Raw genomic sequence first — 5,760 nt, forward strand, 5'->3', positions numbered from 1 at the left:
ACAGCGATGTGACAATGACCAGATAATGTGTTATAGTGATGTTACTGGAGCGATAAATATTGATCAGGTTAACAGGGAGAACTATTTACCCTTCAAGGTGAAGACAAGGTGATTGTATCAGTTCGAGTTTGGACCTTTGTAATGTTTTTATTTCCTCATTTCTATCTTCTTCAGATTCCAACTGTTCAGAAAACTGACAACTGAACTCTCAATGAATTTTCGATAAATCTGTCACTCAAAATAAACAATGTTCGAAATAAAGAAATAAACCGGATTGAGACGGTTCACTTCACTTCACTGAAACGTCTCATTCCAGTTAAACCGGCGCGGCGGAGTCACAGCAGCTCATCGCTGATCTGCACCTCAACTCCATTTAGCGAAATAGAAACTGGAAAATTCATGTTTCGAGACGAGTTTACTAATTTCCTGAAAAATGAATATCACGAAACCAGCAAAATATTCCCTGCCCTGATGAAACACACAGCAAGGGGATGTGTCGAATATCTCGCTAGAAACCCGCGAATTTATTTTTACACGGATAGAATACCGTGCTCGATATTAACATTTACACTAAGCGCCAGGTCTGGATCTGACCCGTTTACCCCGTGGTGCGGGACCCCGTCCAAGTTTATATTTACCAAAAAAAGAAAATCAGTCAATAATATATCTCACCCAGCAGAATTGGAGATTGTTCGTATTTTACAAGACAGGATGAGGCCACTCGGCCCGTCTTGCTTGGATAGTAAATTCTGTTCGCATTCTCCGCTTGGTGTTGTTCTGCTTACATATTTTAGTTTACAGATCTGTCTTTTGTTGTATTTCCCCTCACTCTGCAAGAGAGAAAACAATAAATGAACAACATCAACAATGTGGATGGAAGAGAATGATCCAAGCAGAGTCTTAACCATCCAGGGTTTAAGGTCATTTGGTGAACTAGTTTATTGTTGGCGGCGTGGCCTCATGGACAAGGCGTCTGATTTCGTTATTCATCGCGTGGTTATCAGACGATTGCAGGTTCGAGTCCTGCTGCGGTCATTTTACTCGTTGGGTGCAAATGTGTCCGACGTGCGCCCAAACTGTTTTGCACCCGACCGTTTCTCACAGTCGGATGGAACGAAAATTCGTAAATTGCTTTGCTTTCAGAAATTGACTCCACATTTTCAACATTGTCGATCTGGGTGAACGGGCAGGACATAGTGTAAAAGTGACTTTATTTCTACTGTTTGGATTCAGAAATGTGCTCTGTCGGTTTGGGTCCGAATACCATCCGTGCTGTTATTGTTTTGAACTTTTGTTGCGGCGCAACGTAAGTTTTGTGCAATCAAAATGGGCTTGAAAGCTACTAATACCAATCCGACACCGGTGTTTTAAGTCTGTATCCCTGGATTGTTCATATTTTGTTGAAATGGAGAGGGACAACTTGCCTCATCAAGTAAGTCTTTCTGAAATTTAAATGCTCTGACGCAACATTGCCGTTTGTGTGAGAATAGATACACCAGGTGGACGAGCGCTCATAAACATTTCCGAATGTAAAACACACACACATTAAACTATTGTGCAGTATTTGTCGGAGGTCACCCACAGGAGGAGGTCAGGGCCTGGTGTATCACAGACATTACTCACCAACATTTTGTGGGAAGAGATGAGAAATGTAATAGGATAAGACCAGATAGTCTGGAGAGAGTGTGGGAATACAACAGGATGAATAGAGCGAGATATAAGATGTACTGACAAGGGGTAAGGAAGAGAAGATCATGACTGATACCCATTGTTTACCATTCAGAGACCGATGATCAAAAGATAGATGTCGTTGCGCAGACATATTGAGGGAGAAGGCGCAACAAAATCGCTTGGAAAATGTATCAATACCATAACGTTAGGAAATAATTAAAGTCACGTGGGCGCCGTGGCTCAGTGGTTGAAGCACCTGCCTTGTAAACAAAGGGTCTTGGATTCACATCCCAGCAGTGCCTTTCACCAAAGTTCTCCACTTTAACATTTGGAAACTTGTGGCAGAGTTGTCCCGTCGCTTGATAAACCACCAGCCTAACACAACCATTCTCACAGAATCACAGCTTTCAGCTGATGCCCCAGACTCTTCCATCACCAGCACTGGGTGGATCCTGTCCCACAGACAAAACAGGGATGGTGGTACAGTCATATACTCCGAGGAGGGAGAGGCCCTGCGCGTTCAAAACACAGACTCTGGACCCCAACATGGCATCGGCCCGAAGGTGGGGGAGAGGTAGAGGGCGATAGCCGATCTCTGGGAGAGGGGATGGTGGAGTCTGGATCGTCTGTGTGGGAGGTTGGCGGATGAGGGCATCGACCGTCTGTGGGGGAGGAGCGTCTGTGTCAGAGGTAAGCGGCGGGGGGCGAGTCTGGATTGTCTGAGAGAGCCAGGGTAAACGATGGGTGGGGCGGAGGGCCGTGAGACCGGGCCAGTGTCTGAAAGGGGGGAATCAGACCGCCGGCCCTCCGTGTATCACTGCGTTTCGTGTCCCTCCCTCCTCTATGCATCTCTGTGATTCTCCCCCTCACTTCCCCTGCCATCACTGTGATTGTCCCTCCCACCCCTCTCTATCACTGTGATTCTGTCCCTCCCCCGACCCGTATCTCACTTGCTTCAACATTCACCGATCGATAATGGCGCACGCCGTGAATGCATCATTGTGGCTCGAGGTCCCATCAATTGCAGGACTATAATGATCGTGAAATAATTCTCATCTGTCAAAAGTTTAGACCTTGTTCCACTGCGGGAACCAAAAGCCTTCGCTCTGTTCACTGATCCCAGTTAAATGAGGCCCTGTCGGTGGATGTTAGAGATTCCCCAGCGCTGATGAAAGAAGCGCAGGGAATTCTCCCGCTCTCTTGTCCAACATTCCTGACTCAGTAACACGAACACCAAAGAGCGCACTGAAGGGTCCAAGTTTAAGGGATTGAAACTCAAAGCCCTCACGGCGTTCCACAGTCACCCATCGACCGTCGGAACTCACACTTCGATGGGATCCACTGTCCGATCATTGAGGAACACGTCCCTCCTCCGCTTGGCTCCGTCCTTTATGGGAATGGGAATTGGAAGGTTTCACCGACTTATGAAGTGTCCCTGGAACAGAATGAACAGCATTCCCTGTGTCTCGGGGTTTCAGTGACGGATTCTTGTCTGTCTGTCACAGGGCTGATCAGAACTCGATTCCTGATCCAAACAGTGTATCGTCTTTGAGAGAAACCGAGAGAGAACAGGAACAGAGAAGGAAACAAACTGCGGACTGGATTCCAATTGCGCTCCCGCGGTTATTGTTAACTAAAGGCACCGTGGAATTGGATCAACAGGCAGATTGTTGGGGATTTAAATGTTCGAGATTTAAACCCAGGCTTTCTCCCATGTTCTTTTTTTTTATTCGTTCACGGGATGTGGGCGTCGCTGGCGAGGCCAGCATTTATTGCCCATCCCTAATTGCCCTCGAGAAGGTGGTGGTGAGCCGCCTTCTTGAACCGCTGCAGTCCGTGTGGTGACGGTTCTCCCACAGTGCTGTTAGGAAGGGAGTTCCAGGATTTTGACTCAGCGACAATGAAGGAACGGCGATATATTTCCAAGTCGGGATGGTGTGTGACTTGGAGGTGAACGTGCAGGTGGTGTTGTTCCCATGTGCCTGCTGCTCTTGTCCTTCTAGGTGGTAGAGGTCGCGAGTTTGGGAGGTGCTGTCGAAGAAGCCTTGGCGAGTTGCTGCAGTGCATCCTGTGGATGGTACACACTGCAGCCACAGTGCGCCGGTGGTGAAGGGAGTGAATGTTTAGTGTGGTGGATGGGGTGCCAATCAAGCGGGCTGCTTTATCTTGGATGGTGTCGAGCTTCTTGAGTGTTGTTGGAGCTGCACTCATCCAAGCAAGTGGAGAGTATTACATCACACTCCTGACTTGTGCCTTGTAGATGGTGGAAAGGCTTTGGGGAGTCAAGAGGTGAGTCACTCGTCGCAGAATACCCAGCCTCTGACCTGCTCTTGTAGCCACAGTATTTATATGGCTGGTCCAATTCAGTTTCTGGTCAATGGTGACCCCCAGGATGTTGATGGTGGGGGATTCGGTGATGGTAATGCCATTGAATGACAGGGGGAGGTGGTTAGACTGTCTCTTGTTGGAGATGGTCATTGCCTGGCACTTATCTGGCGCGAATGTTACTTGCCACTTATGAGCCCAAGCCTGGATGTTGTCCAGGTCTTGCTGCATGCGGGCTCGGACTGCTTCATTATCTGAGGGGTTGCGAATGGAACTGAACACTGTGCAGTCATCAGCGAACATCCCCATTTCTGACCTTATGATGGAGGGAAGGTCATTGATGAAGCAGTTGAAGATGGTTGGGCCTAGGACACTACCTTGAGGAACTCCTGCAGCAATGCCCTGGTGCTGAGATGATTGGCCTCCAACAACCACTACCATCTTCCTTTGTGCTAGGTATGACTCCAAATACAGTTCCCAAATACTGATCGAATAATCGGGAGATGGTAAAATGCAGGAGATGCAGGAGAGACCGAAGTCCTTCAATCTCGGCAGCAGTTACTGGGAACCGAGCCATGGGTGGGATTCTAGTTCAAAACGGGAGACTGTGAACAATGAGACAGATCCTGGGCTCAAATCTGGAAGGGAGCTCCCTCCAGATTCAATTTTTCTTGATGAAGAGCGGGTGGAGGAATTAAATTTAACAGAAAAAATGTACAGACTTGTTGTAAATCTAATAACTGGACAGGTTCAAGATTGTTAAAAAGTTTTGAAATTAGATTTCTTCCTGATGGTTAATGTTAACCATTGATGTTCCACCTCCCTTATCATTTGCTGTTCCCGTTAATCTTTCATTCGCTGTAAAACCCAGAGGTAGCAAGGAAGGACAGAAAGATCTCTCTCCGATCCGTCCTCTCGACTCGACCTTTATCCCATTACCGCAGGTGAACAATTCCAATTATCCGTCTATATTTAAACAAAATATAAACAATCTAGGGACACAGCCTTAAAACTGCGGTGTCGGATTGATAATAATGGCATTCAACCCCATTTGATTGCACAAAATTTAAGTTGGGCCGCAACAAAAGTTCAATAAAATAACGACACGGATGGGGTTCGGGCCAATACATACAGAGCACAATGCATTCGCGGACCATTTCTGAATCTAAACAGCAGAAATAAAGTCACTTTTACACTATGTCCTGCCCGTGCACCCAGATCGACAATATTGAAAATGTCGAGTCAACTTCTGCAAGCAAAGGGATTGACGGATTTCCGTTCCATCAGGTCCGTTCCTGCAAGAAACGGTCCGGTGCGAAACAGTTGCGGCGCACATTGGAACAAGTGTAAAAACGACCGCGGCAGGATTCGAACCTGCAATCTTCTGATAACATCACGATTAACACCGAAGTCAGACGCCTTATCCATTAGGCCACGCAGCCACTATGATAGCAATTCAGCAAAAGATCTTAAACCGGGGCAGGAGTGGTTAAGACTCTGCTTGTCTCTTTCTCTTCCTTTCACTTTGTTGATGTTGTCCATTTATTGTTTTCTCTCTTGCAGCAAGTTGGCTCTGCTGTTTCCGAATTATCAGGATACGACAACTGAACTTCCACTGGGTCTCCAAGAAACCTACAATCAGAATAAACAAATCTTTGATCAAAATGTTTTGCCTCCAAAGCGAATCTCTTTCGCACTCAGTCTGCAAAATAGACACTGGGGAAATAAAATAAAAGAAAAATCGGTAAACTAAAAATGTACACG

At 46.7% G+C, this 5,760-nt stretch overlaps 1 non-coding gene across 1 annotated transcript; it reads right to left on the reverse strand.

Annotated features, from left to right (window-relative positions):
* Positions 1–5,349: 5,349 nt before the first annotated feature.
* On the reverse strand, positions 5,350–5,438 carry trnar-ucg (transfer RNA arginine (anticodon UCG)). The gene is given in 2 exon segments: positions 5,350–5,385; positions 5,402–5,438. It is a non-coding gene; the product is annotated as a tRNA-Arg (tRNA).
* Between the last annotated feature and the right edge of the window lie 322 nt (positions 5,439–5,760).

The sequence above is a fragment of the Heptranchias perlo genome, chromosome X (assembly GCF_035084215.1).
Source record: "Heptranchias perlo isolate sHepPer1 chromosome X, sHepPer1.hap1, whole genome shotgun sequence".
Lineage (NCBI taxonomy): Eukaryota > Metazoa > Chordata > Chondrichthyes > Hexanchiformes > Hexanchidae > Heptranchias > Heptranchias perlo.